Below are 18,731 nucleotides of genomic sequence, written 5' to 3'. Positions count from 1 at the left end.
AAAAGTTTTGTCTTCTCCAAATTTAAAAGTTGTTTCCCATCTAAAATGCTTTAATTTAAAAAAAAAAGCCCTGCTATCTTAAATTTAAGTTGTGTCCCTTTAAATCATTTTTAAAAAAATAAAACCTGTGTTTTTACACTGTTTTCTGTCCTTAGATGATCAGTAAAAATATGGTATCTCAGATTCAGGAGTTTAGCTTCAAGTCATTCACTTCATGATAGGAAAATCTGTTATCTCTACACACTTTTCTTATCAATCAAACTTTCCTGAAAGCAAAATGAAAATAAGGGTTGTTGCTAGCTCCAAATGTCCAACTAAACATATTGTTTTTGCTGCTTATGATAGCTCTGATTTTTTAGCCAGTCATATCATTTTCCATCTGTTATGTAAACTGTTCTATATTCAGTGCTTCCCAAAAACTTTAAAAGGCTAATTGTTCTTCTGGCTTAGTATGGAACTGAAAGACCTTACCAATAAATTGTTTGGGAACTTTTTGCCTTATTCTACCTTAATTTCAATCATAACATTGCAAACACATTTTTCATATTTTCTTTGTCCATTTCATTTACATATGAATAGGTTCTGTTTATAATTTTATAGTCTCTTTTACTCGTGAATAGCTTTCTTATCAAGGAAAATAGTAACAAAATCAAATATCACAATGGAAAAAAGACAAAAGGAAAGAAAACCCATAATATGAAATGTAAATTACTGTTATTTATCATTCTAATTAATATGAACTGTCTCTTTCCCAAAATCCTTTAGCTAACCTATATATAATAATATGGAAAAGGGGAATTATACACCTGTGTCAGAGTTCTTTTTGGTGGGTCTTTCTAATTACCCAGGCCTCCAGGTGTTTCTTTATGTGCTCTGCCTCTTAATATACTTGGAGATTCTCCTGGGAAATGGTACTCTCTTTATTATCAGCATCCTGGACCCTCGCCTCCATACACCTATGTATTTTTTCTCGGAAACCTCTCTTTTCTAGAGATCTGCTATACATCCTCTTTAATCCCTCAAATGCTAGTTAATTTTACATCTGAAAGAAAATCCATCAGTTTCATTGGATGTGCCTTACAAATGATTCTTTCCCTTGGACTTGCATCCACAGAGTGTCTTCTGCTGGCAGTATTGGGTTTTGACAGGTATGTAGCCATCTGCCATCCACTAAGATATACCATCATCATGAACAAGGGACTCTGTGTGCAGATGGCTGCTTGGACCTGGATACTAGGATTTCTGATTGCCTCAGTACAATCTGTTCTTGCCTTAAGATTGTCCTTCTGTGATAACATTATTGACCACCTTTTCTGTGAAATTCTTGCCCTTTTGAAGCTTATCTGTGTAGACATCTCCCTCAACATATTTGTTATGATAATTGCAAGCATTATTCTGTTAATCACTCCTCTTGTGCTTATTTTCTTCTCTTATGTCTTTATTCTCCTGACTATCCTGAAAATTAACACTACTGAGGGGAGGAAAAAGGCCTTTTCCACTTGTTCAGCCCACTTGACAGTGGTGATCTTATTCTATGGGTCTGCTCTTTTCATGTACATGAAACCCAAGTCTAAGGAAACTAAGCTTTTTGATGAAATCTTTGGGTTGTCTTACTGGGTGTTCACCCCAATGCTGAATGCTATCATCTACAGCCTGAGGAATAAAGATGTAAAATAGGCTGCAGAAAAAGTCCTAATCAGAAATCTGTACTTAAGGAGATTATAAACTAAGACACTGATAGTTGGCTTCTGTTGTGTAAGGGAAATTTATGATGATTTATGTCTTTAAAATGTAACACAAATCCCCTCACACATATTATTCATAATTTGTCATTATTTAAGAAAATAACTATAATTTTCATTCACTGATTCCAAATACATATTTTCTGATTTTGTGCTTAATAGAAATAGTTGTTGTCTTATGTTTTCTATGTAAAAAATATGCTTTGTATTTATATATTCATTAAGTCAGAACATGTATTGGCCACTACCAATGTGTTAGGACTTGGTAAAAGAAAATAATAAAAGATATGACCTCTATTCTCCATGAATTTATCATATAGTATAATAATACAACTAAGTAAAGTCAGAGTTACCAAATATCTTACAGGTCAACTGGTCCATCACATACTAAGCTAAGAATCAAGCCTGTACCTACCATACAACAGACAAACAGTTTTACACCCTTTTCTTCACAATCTATAGGTAGAGCAACCCATTACCTCCTATGTCAACCCATCTCACATTTAGATACCTCTAATCCTATGACATTTGAGGAAATAACAAAATGATGGAATTTCTTTTTTGCAATTTCATCCCTTTGTTCCTTGTTCTGTACTTTGGGTCTAAGTAGTTAGTAAATTAAACTTTACTAAGTACTTATTAGGCACTAGGCACTTAGCTAAACATTGGAGATGAAAAGAAAGTAGTATGAAAATAAAGTTCTTACCCTCAAAGAGATCACTTTTACATGATGCACCCTTGAAATACTTGAATACAGGTCCCCTCCATAGCTGTTTTAATCAATATGAAAATTCCTAACTGCATTTTATTTATTCTCAGATTGCTTGACCTCAATATCCCTCATCCTCCTAGTCATCAGCTTTTGCACACTCCATAGTTTATCCACTTCTTCCTAAAATATAACTAGCACTTAACATAATATTCCAGATGTTGTCTAATGAAGGCAATTTTTAGTGAAGATAATGTCTCTATAATGCTACAAGCAAGTGCAACTTAAACTGTAACATAATATCACAATTCTAAAATACTTGTCAATAAGAAAATGAGGTCTATCAAATATAATCTTTGCAGTTACCATTTCCTTTTCTAAATATGTACTAGCCTCCCCTTTAAAACATATCCTATATAATGTTTTCATTTCTTTGAAAAAGTATTTTACGAATAAGCAGAGAAATATCACCTCACTAAACACAGGTTAGCAGAAAAATGAATTCTATATCAAGTTCATTTGAATAATATAATGGGAGGCAATTAATAAAAGTACATTGTTTAATGATAAAACTATAGAATTAAAATGGACTTCAAATGTTATCTAGTCTACAATCCACCCATATTTTAGTTCTATTTTACAATACCCCAGGCTAAATTCTAGATCTCCCAGGTCAAGGAGAAATTTAAATATCATGGAGCCTTATTCAGGATAACACAAGATTTTGCAGCTTCTACATTAAATGACTGGAGGACTTAGAATATGAGACTCAGGATGGCATAGGAGATAGTGATGTAACCAAAAATCACCTACCCAGCTGAACTCAGTATAATGCTTCAAGAGAAAAAAATGAATATTTAATGAAATGAAGGATTTGTGTGCATTCTTGATTTAAATAGAAGACCAGAGCTGCACAGAAATTTTGACTTTCTAATATAAAACTGAAGAACAGCATAAAATAGTAAATGATAAAGAGTAATTGCAAGGGATTCAATAAGGTAAAACTGTTTATGTTCCTACCTGGAAAGAGGATACTTATAATTCCTAAGAATTTTTTCATTCTTAGGGCATTTATAAAGAGTATATATCGACAAAGGACAAAATGTGAATTAACAATGATGGAATAATACCTAAAAAAAATAAATTAAGAGTTCAGGAAGAACAATTCACTAACTGAAAGGGAAAGGGAGAAATAAAATAGGATACATTATCTCACATAAAATAGATATAAATGAGTTTTTACAAAGGAAGAAAAATGGGAGGTTTATTGGCAACATTGACTCAAAGAAGGAATAATATACCCATTCAATTGGGCACAAAATTCCATCTTACTCTACATGGAAATAGAAGGGTAAGGGGATAAGAGGAAAGGATCCTGATAGAAGGGAAGATACTTTGAAGGAGGAAGAAATCAGAATCAAAATAATTTTGAAGAGGGACAAGTTGAAAGGAGAGAAATAAAAGTATAAATGAGGGAAAACAAGATAGAGAGAAATACACAGTAATCATAACTGTTAAAAATTCACAGAACAAATTTTTCTGATAAAGGCCCCATTTCTCAAATATATAGAAAGACTGAAGAGTATATAAAATTGATCACCTCGATGGGGTAGGGGCCCCAGGAGTGAATTTCCAGAGGACAGAAGACTCTGGCTTGGAGAGCAGTGAAGGTCTCTAGGTCTTGAGACGTTGGGTTACCCATTTTTCCTGCTGGTGACTGGAAATCTTTACCCCCAACACTTCCCAATTGAAGAGACTTCCTGAAGAGAAACCTAAGCAGACTTTACCTCAGCTCCTGTTGCCCAGAGGTGAGTCAACCTGACTTTCTTTCAGGGGACTCAGGCTTCCAAGGTCGGAGTTCCCCCCTCAAACTTGAGGAGTGAGGAAGAGGGTTTATCTAGAGACAGGGACCCCCTTTTCCCACTTTCCTTTTCCCATTCTTCCCTGCCCATTATTTCCTTTTGTAGTACCTGATTGGGTTAACGTTAAAAAATTATCTGTTCCCCAAGGTGAGTGTGAGTGAACAGATCAAGGGGAGACCTTTTGGGTCTTGAGTAGTGGAGGGAAGACAAGAGGGACAAGAGCAAATTGGGGAGAGCAGTTTTAGCTAAGGAAGTAAGGCAGAGGGGGGGAAATTTTCAAACCCCCTCTCCTCTCTCTGAGCCAACCCATTATATCTGCTGTCTCCCCTGAACCCTGTTTAGTGGAGGGGGTTCTCTTCTCTTTCCCTCTCTCTCCATACCTCAGGGTCCAAGCCTCCCTTTGGGGTACATTCCCTTCTCTTCTCTTATATTATTATTTTTTAAAAACACTAACTACTTTCATATAAAAATGTCCTAAATCACTATAGATTAGAGAAGTAAATTAAGACAATTCTGAGGTTATTGGATTATTACATGGGATAATATCACATCCAACAATATGACAGAAAAAGAAAAATGGCAAATGTTGGAAGGGATGTGGGCATTAGGGCACTGTTAGTAGAGTTGTAAACTGATCCAATCATTTTAGAAAGCAATTTGGAACTATGAACAAAGTACAAAGAAACTATGAATAGTCTTTGGAATGGCAACACTATTACTAGAACTATATCTCAAAGAGATTAAAACTAAAAAAGAAAAAAGGATCTATGTGTAGAAAATATTGATGATCTTTTCATTTTGGCAAATATTTGGAAATTGAGAAGATACCCATCAATTGAGGAATGGTTAAAGAAGTTGTGTTATATGATTGTGAAGAAATACTGTTGTACTATAGGGGAAATGAGCAAGATGCATTCAGAAAATCTGGAAAGATTTATATGAACTTATGAAAAATTATTGGAACCAGGAGAATATTGTAAAAAGTAACAGCAATATTTTAAGTATGCTTGCTTTTGTTGTTTAGTCATTTTCATTCATGTCCAAATCCTAGGGGACTGAAAATCAAACCTAACAACAAGACAGAGTCAAGGAACCTTCCTGCTGGACTCAACTTAAAAGATACACTCCCCAAAAGCCTGAATTCAAGAACACTCCAGTTTAAGAGGAAGGAAGAATAAAGGTCCCAGAACCCCTCCCCCACCTAGAGCACTGAGACTCCAGTGGTAGTTGGAACTTCTTGGTGGGAATGGGTGCTGGTCTGGAGGGAGTACCTTGTGGGCAAAGCTGTGCCAGGCTCAGAGCTTCAAACATAGGTGGGGGGAAGTATTTGGAGAAGAATCCCAGAGCAGGAAGTCTAGTTGCAGCAGTGGAGACACTCCATATTGCCTCACCTTCCAGAGGTTTTAGCCTCAGGGCACATACAGCTCTTCAAATCAGCTGGGCTTAATCTCATCAAAGCCTTAAGTGGGCCAGGAAGCTCAAGCTCCAACACCCCTCCCCCACAGACTGAGCTGAGAGATTTGCTGACTAAGCTCCAAGGGGGGAGGCTGACAGAAAAGCCCAAAACCAGAGATACAACACAAAATGAGAGGAACAAAAGGGCAGGCAGCTGCAGGAAGTAAAGAAGGGGTAAATATGAGCAAACAATAGAAAAAGAAAAAAGAAAATCACAATCGACAGCTTCTATCCAAGCAATGAACAAAGAGCAAATGGAACAGAGAAGGATTAAGGAACACTAAGCCAAAAAAAAAAAAAAAACAGAAACTCCAGCAAATTGGAGACAGGCTTTGGAAGAACTAAAAATATAATTCAAAACACAATTAAGAGAGGCTGAGGAAAACTGGGAAAAGAACTTTAAAAGCAATATAAGTCATCTGGAAACAGAAAACAGTGTCTTGAAGGCCAAAATTAATCAGCTTGAAAATGAGGCAAAATAGATGAAAGGTCAGAAGGAGAAGGATGACCAAAAATTCAGGAATGAAATCCAGTCTTTAAAAACCAGAATACAAAAACTAGAAGCAAGCAATTTCACAAGGTAGCAGGAAGCTATGAAACAAAATCTAAAGAATGAAAAAACTGAGGAAAATATGAAGCACCTCATTCACAAAACAGAAGATTTTGAAAATTGTTCCAGGAGATACAATTTAAGAATCATTGGTCTATCAGAAGACTATGACCAAAAAAAAAAAAAGCCTGGATGTCATACTACAGGAAATTATCCAAGAAAACTACCCTAATATTCTAGAACAAGAGGGAAAAGTGGAGATTGAAAGAATCCACAATTCACCTCCTGTACTTAATCCCCAACTGACAACACCCAGGAATGTAATACTCAAAATCAAAAACTATGACACCAAGGAAAAAATATTACAAGCAGTTAAGAAGAAGTCATTCAGATACCATGGAAAAACTGGCTGCATCTATACGGAAGAACCAAAAGGCATGGAATATGATATTCTAGAAACCAAGGGAACTAGGTCTACAACAAACAATCAACTACCCAGCAAAACTGACTATATTCTTACAGGAGAAAGTATGGTCATTTTACAAGATAGAAGAATTCCAAGCATTTGTAAAAAAAAAAAAAAGACCAGACCTGAATGGAAAATTTGATGCCCAAACACAGAACTCAAGAGAATCATCAAAAGGTAATTAAGAAAGAGGGAAAAAGGAAAAACAAAACAAACAAACAAAAAACATTTTAAGAGACCCAATAAGTTAAAATTATATGTATCCATTTAAGAAAGAAGGTCATTGGTAACTCTTAAAAATTGTTATTACCACCTGGGTAACTGGAAGAATTATACTTAGAGGTAACAGTGATAAACTGTATGGGATGAAATGCCAAGAATATGTATATAGATATATGTATGCATAAGAACATATATATATATATATATATGTGTGTGTGTGTGTGTGTGTGCATATATACAACTAGAGCTAAAAAAAGAGATTAATTCTAAAAGAAATGGGAAAAGAAACAAAATGGGGTAAATTTATATGTCACAAAGAAGCACATGGTGGGAGAGGGGAGAAAACCAATAAACTGGAAGGGGTAAAGAGGATGGAGATAGGAAATACTCAATTCTTACATACATTGAAATTGACTCAAGGAGGGAAGAACAATCAAATACATTGGGACAGAGAATTGATTTGTGCTCTATAGGGAAATAAAAGGTTAACAAATGAACTGGTGGGGAGGGAAGCAATAAAAGGAAGGGAGAGGGTGAGGGTAGTTTTAAAAGACTGTAAAGAAAATAGGAGGGTCATAAAAATGGCAATAGAAAGGGAAATAAAATAAGGGTGGGAATTAGGGAGGCTAATTAAAAACAAAACATTAGTGTAGACGGAAATAGTGAAAGAAGAAAAGGGAGGACTAGGAATGGAAATCAAAATGCTGGGAAATACATAGCTAGTAATCATAACTCTGAATGTGAATGTAATGAACTCAAACATAAAATGCAAGCAAATAGCACAGTGGATTAGAAACCAAAACCCTACCATATGCTGTCTAAAAGAAACACACATGAGGAAGGTAGACACAAGTAAGAGGATAGAACCAAATCAACTGGGCATTAACTGATAAAAAGAAGGCAGGTGTCTCAATCATGACATCTGGCAAAGCCAAAGTAAAAACAGATCTAGTCAAAAGAGATAGGGAAGGTAATTACATCCTGATAAAAGGCAGTATACACAATGAGGAAATATCAGTACTCAACATGTATGAACCAAATGGCATAGTATCCAAATTTCTAAAGGAGAAACTAGTGGAGCTCAAGGATGAAATAGATAGAAATACTATACTAGTGGGAGACCTGAACCTTCCTCTATAAGAACTAGATAAATCAAAACAAAAAAACAAATAAGAAAGAGGTAAGAGAAGTGAATGAAATCTTAGAAAAATTAGAGTTAGTCGACATGAGGAGAAAAATAAATAGGGACAAAAAGGAATACACATTCTTTTCAGCAGTACATGGTACATTCACAAAGATTGACTATGTACTACAGCATAAAAAACATGGCAAACAAGTGTAAAAGAGCAGAAATAATAAATGCAACCTTCTCAGATGGCAATGCAATGAAAAAAATAATTAGTACAGGTACATGGAGAGGAAAATAAAAAATTAATTGGAAATTAAACAATACAATTTTCCAAAATTGGTTAGTTAAAGAACAAATCATAGAAACAATTAATAATTTCATTGAATAAAATGACAATGATGAGACATCCTTTCAAAATCTATGGGATGCAGCCAAAACAGAACTCAGGGAGAAATTTATATCCTTGAGTTCATATATAAACAAATTAGGAAGGGCAGAGGTCAATGAATTAGGCATGCAAATTAAAAAACTAGAAATTGAACAAATTAAAAATCCTCAAGACTAAATTAGAGATCCTAAAAATCAAAGGAGAAATAAATAAAATTGAAAGTCAAAGAACTATTGATTTAATAAATAAGACCAGAAGCTGGTACTTTGAAAAAACAAATAAAATAGACAAAATACTGGTCAATCTAATTTTAAAAAGGAAAGAAGAAAACCAAATTGACAGTATCCAAGATGAAAAGGGAGACCTCACCTCTGATGAAGAGGAAATTAAAGCAATCATTAGAAACTATTATGTCCAATTATGTGGCAATAAATACGGCAATCCAGGTGATATGAATAAACATTTACAAAAATATAAATTGCCTAGACTAACAGAGGAAGAAATAGACTACCTAAACAACCTCATATCAGAAAAAGAAATTAAACAAGCCATCAAAGAACTCCCTAAGAAAAAAATCTCCAGGTCCAGATGTATTCTGTGAATTTCAAAACTATTCCACCCTAATCAGACCATTCTTTAGAAGATGTGATTTAGCTATTTCCTGATCAGTAACAATGGAGATACTTGGATTGACAGAATCAGGTCTTGGAAACTCTGCATTCTCCACCCTACTCAGTTTGACAAGATTTTTAATGTCTGTATCAAACTCAAGATTTAATAGGTCTGAGGAGATGGCCTTCAACAGACATGTGCAAAAAAAAAGGACCGACCTCTGGGCAACTGTCCTAAGTCAAGCTAGGTCCTCATTGGTACAGATGAGATGCAGAAATATGATGTAAAAACGTCCAGATAAGGACGTCACTTCCTGCCTCATGTCTCTTTCCCTGGAGATACAACTCTGGCTGGCAGCGTGCTAAGCATTCCAACATCTTGGAGTGTTGGATGGTGAGTTTGCCCTGGAGCTTACTTCAGGTTTGGGCATCTTAGCTAAGCCTCTTTGGAGGTCAAGCTGATTCTTTCCTCCTTCACACTGAAACCCTAGATCTCCTATCTTCCTGCCCAGTATTAGCCCCTTCTTTCCTCCTTCTTAAAATCTTCTCTATTATATAAATTAAATCACCATAAAATTTGGCAGCTGACTTGGGTATTTTATTATTTGGGATCCACCATTTACAATTCACAAATGAATTCTATCAAGCATTCAAACAACAACTAATCCCAATATTATACAAACTATTTGACACAATAAGGAAAGGAGTTCTACCAAATTCCTTTTATGACAGAAATATGGTACTGATTCCAAAGCCAGGCATGTCAAAAATAGAGAAAGAAAACTATAGACCAATCTCCTTAATGAATATAGATGCAAAAATCTTAAATGGTATACTAGCAAAAAGACTCCAGCAAGTGATCACAAGGGTTATTCACTATGACTAGGTAGGATCCATACCACGAATGCAAGAATGGTTCAACATTAGGAAAACCATCCACATAATTGACCATATTAACAAGCAAACCAGCAAAAACCACATGATTATCTCAATTGATGCAGAAAAAGCCTTTGACCCAATACAACACTCTTTCCTATTGAAAGCACTTGAAAGTATAGGAATAGAAAGGCCTTTCCTAAAATAAACTATATATATATATATATATATATATATATATATATATATATATATATATATATCCATCAGCAAACATCCTCTGCAATGGGGAAAAACTTGAAGCCTTCCCAATAAGATCAGGATTGAAAAAAGAATGTCCATTATCACCTCTATTGTTGAACATTGTACTAGAAACACTAGCTGTAGCAATTAGAGAAGAAAAAGAAATTGAAGGTATTAAAATAGGCAATGAGGAGAACAAGCTATCACTCTTTGCAGATGATAAGATGGTATACTTAAAGAATCTTAGAGAATCAACTAAAAAGCTAGTGGAAATCATCAACAACTTTAGCAAAGTTGCAGGATGCAAAATAAACCCACATGAGTCAACAGCATTTCTATATATCTCCAACCCATTTCAGCAGCAAGAATTAGAAAGAGAAATTCCATTTAAAATCACCCTAGATAATATAAAATACTTAGGAATCTATCTGCTGAGACAAACACAGGAACTATATGAACACGAATATAAAATACTCTCCACACAATTAAAATTAGATCTAAATGATTGGGAAAACATTGATTGCTTATGGGTAGGATGAACAAACATAATAAAAATTACAATCCTACCCAAATTAATTTACTTATTTAGTGTCATATCCATTGAACAACCAAAAAACATTTTAACTGAATTAGATGAAACCATAACAAAGTTCATTTGGAAGAACAAAAGATCAGGGATATCCAAGGAAATCATGAAAAAAATGTGAAGGAAGGAGGCCTTGCAGTACCAGATCTCAAACTATACTGTAAAGCACTGGTCATCAAAGCAATTTGCTACTGGTTAAGAGACAGAAAGGAGGATCAGTGTAATAGACTAGGGGTATGTGACCTCAGGAAGACAGTTTATGATCAGCCCAAATATTCCATCTTTGGGGACCAAAATCCACTATTTGATCAAAACTGCTGGGAAATTTGGAGGACAGTGTGGGAGAGATTAGATTTGTACCAATATCTCACACCCTACACCAAGATAAACTCAGAATGGGTGAATGACTTGAATATGAAGAAGGAAACTATAAGTAAATTAGGTGAACACAGAATAGTATACATGTCAGATCTTTGGGAAAGGAAAGATTTTAAAATCAAGCAATAGTTGGAAAAGAAAATCACAAAATGTAAAATCAATAATTTTGATTACATCAAATTAAAAAGGTTTTGTACAAAGAAAACCAATGTAACTAAAATTAAAAGGGAAGCAATAAATTGGGAAACAATCTTCATAACAAAAACCTCTGACAAAGGTTTAATTACTCAAACTTATAAAAAGCTAAATCAATTGTACAAAAAATCAAGACATTCTCCAATTGATAAATGGACAGGGGACATAAATAGGCAGTTTTCAGTTAAAGAAATCAAAACTATTAATAAGCACATGAAAAGTGTTCTAAATCTCTTAAAATCAGAGAGATGCAAATCAAAACAACTCTGAGGTATCACCTCACACCTAGCAAATTGGCTAACATGACAACAAAGGAAAGTAATGAATGCTGGAGGGGATGTGGCAAAGTTGGGACGTTAATGCATTGCTGGTGGAGTTGTGAATTGACCCAACCATTCTGGAGGGCAATTTGGAAATATGCCCAAAGGATGCTAAAAGGCTGCCTGCCATTTGATCCAGCCATAGCACTGCTGGGTTTGTACCCCAAAGAGATAATAAGGAAAAGGACTTGTACAAGAATATTCATAGCTGCACTCTTTGTGGTGGCAAAAAAATGGAAAATGAGGGGATGCCCTTCAATTGAGGGATGGCTGAACAAATTGTGGCATATGTTGGTGATAGAATACTAAGGAATTCCATGGGAATTGAAATGACCTCCAGGAAGTGATGCAGAGCGAAAGGAGCAGAAACAGGAGAACATTGTACACAGAGACTGATACACTGTGGTACAATCGAATGTAATGGACTTCTCCATTAGTGGCAATGCAGTGATCCTGAACAACTTGGAGAGATATATGAGAAAGACCACTATCCACATTCAGAGGAAAAACTGTGGGGGTAGAAACACAGAAGAAAAACAACTGCTTGATTACATGGGTTGTGGGGATATGATTGGGGATGAAGACTCTAAATGAACATTAGGATGTTCATCCTAATGTTCATTTAGAGTCTTCATAATGTTGTTCACCAACAACATGGAAATGGGTTCTGATCAAGGACACATGTGGAATTGCATGTCAGTTACAGGAAGGGTGGGGGGAGGGAAGGGAAAAGGATATGATACTTGTATCCATGGAATAATGTTCTAAGTTGACTAAATAAATAATTTACAATAAAAAAGAAAATAAAATTTAAAAAAAGATTATAACAGGAAAAAAAACAATTGCTCCTAAAGGAGAAAAAAATAGCATAAAATGCTTGTAATTACTATTCTTTAAGAGTGATAATTTATTCAACAAATTAAAATTCAAGGCAATATTTCTTTAGATCATTCTATGTACAAAATATTTGAGATATAGATATGGAAATATATATTAAAAATAAAATAAATACAGAAACAAAGTATCATGGGAAGTGGCTCTATAAGTAATCCTAGACATCATCTAGGCAAGCATCATTGTTTTAAAGATGAGGAAATCATTGAATAGATATTAAATAGCAGAATTTGAATTTTAAAATGGATATCCTGACTCAACAATATTTCTCTTCCAACTACGCAATTCTTAATCCTCATATTTTAATTACAATAGCTAACATTTTTATTGGCTTACTGGTTTATAATATAATATGATATTTATTTATATATGTGATATAACTATAATATAAAACTATATTGTAAATATATAACTATGTTCTTATTTTATCCTCACATTAATCCTGGAAGGTAGGTGCTATTATCTCCACTTTACAGTTCATCAAATTGAGGCTGAAAGAGGTTATAAATGAATAGCCCACAGTCACATAGCTAGATAGTTTCTGAAGCCAAATTTGAAATTATCCTCCTGACTCTGCCCAGCACACTACACACAGTATAACTTAGCTTTTGAATGATATGGAAAGAGAAAACTCTATATCTTATCTACAAAAAAGTAGAGGAAAATCTGAGATTTTTAAGTCAGGAATGTTAGGTGATTGTGTTATATATTGGTAGCTCTTTAGCAAAAGTGAAAATACATTTAACAAATGAGAGATTTTCATACCTTTCACACTTTGTTGTTATTGTCAGGTGCAGAGGTTTGTTTTTTAAATTGTGCTAGTTTGAAATTGTGTACAGCAGTTATAGTAATAGAGTGAGATAGGGCATAAAGCAGATCTATGGAGCTTCACTTCCCTTCATTTCATCAAAGCTGAAAGAATGGACCAAATGGTATGGATTAAAGTGATGATGGAGAATGAAGGGAACAGCTCAACAATTGACTATGGAGCCAAATGAAGGAAGAAATTATACTTTTAAAGGAAAATATCATAGGATCTCAGCGAGAGTAGTAACTCATTCCCCCTTGAACAGAATATCTGCCTGTCTGGTTACTTTGGCAACAGGACAGACAGAAAATTGTCATAAAAGAAAACAAGATGAAGGGAAACTTTCTGACTGGGCTTCTGGCATTTCTGCTATAGATTGCTATTTAGTTTACTTAGCATTCAGAGAATAATAAACAATCAACTTCAACAAAAACTTATTAAGTTTAGATTAGATGATACCTTAACATCATGGAGCTTATAAAAGTATTTTGTAGCTGAATTCAAGAGGGTTAGGAAGGGAAATAAGTCATACTAGGTTGAAAAAGATATTTGAGTAGGCTTGTGGACTCTGTAGAGGAAGGCACATAGGATATAATTTTATATTTGGCTAAAGTTTGTCCTCAGAATAATTTGCTATAAATTCATCTGGCCAAGATTTTGTCTATCTAAGAAAATTTGTTTCTTTTGACCATATTAGGTCTCTATTAGAATCTAATAGGTAACCTTTCCCCATTTTGGAGGTGACACTGTCAGTGGCTATTTATGGCTCAATGAAAATTGCTGCCCAATGCACTGACATAAATGAGCAGGGCTCAAAGCAGGGTGCTGTCCGTGGTTCTGATGTGTCTAATAATATGTCTAATAAGAGCTATAAAAGTTTTGCCAAGAGTTGTAGATATACTAGCTAATTTTATCTTCACAGCAATACTAGGAGATAGGTGTCATTATCAGCTCCATATTAATCCTGAGGAAATTGAGGTTAAAAAAAAAAAGAGGCTTGCCAAAAGTCACATAACTAATGAATGCCTGAGATAGGATTTAAACTAAGATCTTCCTAAGTCAAAGTCCAGTTTTGATCTAGTGCACTATCTATCTCCCTAGCAGGGCTGAATTTGTCATTGGGTCATAAAAGGAAGATCTGCAAGGGTGTTCTGAAACTAGCTCACACTGACTAAAAAGAACTGGCTAAGTTTTCTGTTTGAACATTTATACATTAGAAATTAGCCAATTTTAGAAATCCAGGGTATATTTAATGTTTTGTTTCTCTCTATTCATCTGGCAAATATATGGATTGTTCAAGGAAGATTAGTTCTTCTAGTGTGAGGATTTCTGACTCCTTTTTTCAGGGCTGATCCTTTACCTGGAAGATGGTCATCTATCAGAGAGCCAGTAAGAAACCAAGTTTCAGAAAGGTTCAAAGAATGGTTATTTGCTGCCCAATCAACTCTTGGAGAAATTCCAGGAGTAGGATAGAGGTAGGTAAACAGCATTCACCAATCTGACCAAGACTCATTTGTAAAGGTTTGTGGAAGATTATGGCAAAATTTGGTTGCCCAGAGAAGTTTGTTGGTATTTTATGCCAGTTCCATATGATGATATGCTCATATTAGTTCAGTATAATAGATGAATGTCATGAATGGAGTAAGGAAAGGTTGTTTGCTTGTTTCCCAGCATTTTACCATGATGTTTTTCAGTATTGTTGTTAAACACCTTCAAGGTCAACTGATTAACTGATGGTAAATTATTCAACCTGAAAGGGCTCTTCCATTTGATTATCTTGAGATTTTGAAGATCACTTGGGAAGATGGTGCCTAACACTAAGATCCTTTCTTCAGTTCAACTGCTAAACATTCAAACTCTATTCCAGAGAACACAACTCCAATAGGCTGGCCAAGTGCAAATGCTAAATGCTCATTTTCCTAGAAGACTATCTTATGGTGAATTCACACAAGGAAAGCACTCACATGGAAGTCAGAATAAGTGATACAAGGACACTATTAAGGTCTCTCTGAAAAACTTTGGTGTCAATTGTGAGACATAGGAGTCACTGGCACAGAACCATTCAGCATGGCATGCCTGAATCAAAAAAGGTACTGTGCTTCATGAGCAAAGCAAAATTGTAGTAGCTCAAGAGAAATATAAAAAAGTACATTTACAGACATCTCCATCCCAAATATTCAAACAGCCTGTTTGTGCTTGACTGATGGTAGAGTCTTCCACATTCATACTGGTCTGATTAGCCATAGTTCAACAATTCTACATTGTTCCCAAAATAGTGATATCAGTTTGGTAAGAAAGACAGCAACCACCACCACAATTTACCTAGAGGGAGAGAGAAAATTTAGTTTAGTGAATCATAAGATGTTTCATCTTTTTTAATCTACTCATCAAAGCACTTTATTCCTTTCAGTTGATTCAGGACTACTTTCCACTTAGCTTACTTTTTTTGCTTGATTAATTCAGTTTAGCTATCTGGGCATTCTGTGATTACATTAACTGAAATTGAAGTAGAAACTTCTACCCTTAAACAATGTAAATCTGATCAAGGCAGTAATTAATTATGATTTCTGTAAAGTGTACTCCTTGCTCTCAGCAGAGATCTGGTTGACTAGAGAAGAATAATGAAGCATTGGCAGATACAGTATACTGATTTGTTTTACTTAGCTATGCTTCTTTATTGCAAGAAGACTCATAAATAGTTGTTGGGAAATTATATTAATATAGAGAATAGTATTTTCAAAAGTATCTGCTTGTGTTTAAGAATGTCAGGAAAGAGCTATAAAGTCTATAATTAAATGAGATTGCTGATATATATTAAGGGATATAAAATGGATTTTACTTTTTAGGGTGCAAGAAGTAGTTCAAAATGGTTAAAAATAAGATGGTGAAAACTGATAATTAAAAACAGAAGAATGCTGTGCTTAATTTGTTTCTCTTTTAAAAAATAAGAGCAATCTTCAGATGGGAGAGATGAACAAAAATGATAAACAGAAAATTGCAACCCAAGATAAGATTATAAGAGAGCACCTGGCTCTGTTAATGGTTTAAAGTTGTCAGAATGACAGAAAAATATACATTTTTCACTAAACTTAAACTACATCTCAAGTTTAGTAAAAAAAAAAAGGTAGATTTGATTTCTATATAACTGCTTATGATCTTTACAGTATGGCTATGGGAAGAGAGATGGAAGACTGGAAACAAACTATTGTTGACCTGATTTTTTAATAGAATACATGGATGCTTCAAGGCATACATCAGTGAGTTTCACTAAGTGCCTAGAAAAAATCTAGATTGCAGAATAAAATAAGAGGATTTAACATTCAAGAGGCATCACAGGGTTATCTAGAAGTTATAGCAGAATAACTCCATTTCTTTTTCTGAGACTAAACTCAATTATGTATCATCTTGGATTCTTTTAAATTTGAAGTAACTACTCTGCAATATATTAGAGAAATAAATATTTTATAAAGTAGCCATTACCCTCCAGGAATTTACATTATATTCAATCTGTAGGTAAAGGTAGTGCTAAGAACATAGCACAATTGGATTTCAGCCTAATATCTTCTAGTACTTCCTTGTGGAAAAGATGAAATGATGTGGAATAGATGATTGTAGTTACATGTATTCAAGACTAGTTGAATGCGTAGACCCAAAGGGTGGTGATTAATAAATCATTGTTGAACTGGATATAAGCCCATAGTACAATACTCTAAAGATATGCAGTCATACCTGTTCATTTCATCAATTTTATCATGATTTAATTAAAGCATTTAGCAAATTTTCAAATTACACAAACTGAGAGGAACATTGGGTGACAAAATGAGTATATTAAAAGGTTTTTACATTATACCATTAGGTTAAATTTATTAAAATGAAATTTAATAATGAAAAATATAGTGATATACTTGGGCTCAATATTCCAACTACCCAAGTACAGGATAAGGGAGATATGGATACATAGAATACAAAGTTCTGCTGCTTTTACTGATTGTTTACAAATGCATCTGAAGATGAAAAATGTCAGTAAGTAGAAATTTATTTTTATGATATTCATTTGGCTCATGAAGACAAAATGTATTCTTAAAGACTATCCTCTAAATAATGTATATGTATATATGTATAAATTATGTATATGTATATAATAATGTATATATTAACATCATATGATTTCATTAATAGACTTAACTTTGAAGATAATTTGTTTGATTATTATCTGGTTATCAAAATAAAGTGAAGTATAAAGGATGTGCTGAATAAGGCCCACAGATTAGACTTATACATCTCCATCCAATTTCATTTAATTTTAATTGGTCCATTATGCTAAATTATCAAAAAAAATTTATTCTTTTCATTCTTCTAATACATTAGCTATTTCTCCATACTTTGTGTCATTTAAAAATCTCATAATCAATCTTATGCCTTTGTTGAGGACATCCATAAAAATGTCAAATATCAGAAAGATCCATGAAGTGCCTCACTAGAAGCCTGTCTTCAAAATTATTTCTGGGTGAGGAGTAATATTAACTACTGATATAGTTGGGAACCATAGCAATAAAATCTGTAGTACAAATAAAAGTCCATTGCCCATGTTCTAAAAAGACTAAAATATCTCTGTAATATAAGCTAATTTTTCCCTGGCATGTAGAATTAGGGATTTTTCCTCCTCTGAAATGAAAATAAAATTATCTTTGAGTTTAAACTGGTCCAAGGATTAAGACTTAAACTATCAATATAATTTCTATATTGCCTAAAGAAACAATCTCTCCTGAATAATCAAGTCAAGCAGCAGGTATTAAATATCTGCTATGTGCCAGGAACAGTATTAAATATTGGGGATTTTAAATGAGGCAAAAGACAGTCCCTTCCATTAAGGAGTTTGCAATCTAATAGAATAAAGAATTAGTGTTTCTCTACACAGAGACCTGGAGCTCTTTATCCAACTGAATCAATGTTGTCATGCTATTGATGGATATATAATCTATAAGAATCTCATTTCATTTAAATCCTGAACCATTGGGCCAGCCCTGGCCCAAAATAATTATTCTATATTCTAATAATTCTAATAATTATTCTTGGGTCCCATCAATCAACTGATCCCAAATTCCTTATCATCTAGCATATATACCACTATTTTTTTACACAAGAAAGCATGAAAAAGTTTTGTTAAATGCTTCCCTGAAACTGAGATGATACTGCCTAAGCCCTTCCTCTCATGTACCAGATTAGTGACCTATAAATTAAAGAAATTACTTTGATTTGATAAAACTATGCGACTTTTAATGATTACTACTGCCATT

General features: G+C 34.1%; 1 pseudogene; it reads left to right on the top strand.

Annotated features, from left to right (window-relative positions):
• Positions 1–784: 784 nt before the first annotated feature.
• Positions 785–1,725, top strand: LOC100616993 (olfactory receptor 13D1-like; annotated as a pseudogene).
• The last annotated feature ends 17,006 nt before the right edge of the window (positions 1,726–18,731 follow it).

The sequence above is a fragment of the Monodelphis domestica genome, chromosome 7, assembly GCF_027887165.1.
Source record: "Monodelphis domestica isolate mMonDom1 chromosome 7, mMonDom1.pri, whole genome shotgun sequence".
NCBI lineage: Eukaryota > Metazoa > Chordata > Mammalia > Didelphimorphia > Didelphidae > Monodelphis > Monodelphis domestica.
This window is presented reverse-complemented; position numbering and strand designations above follow the sequence as displayed.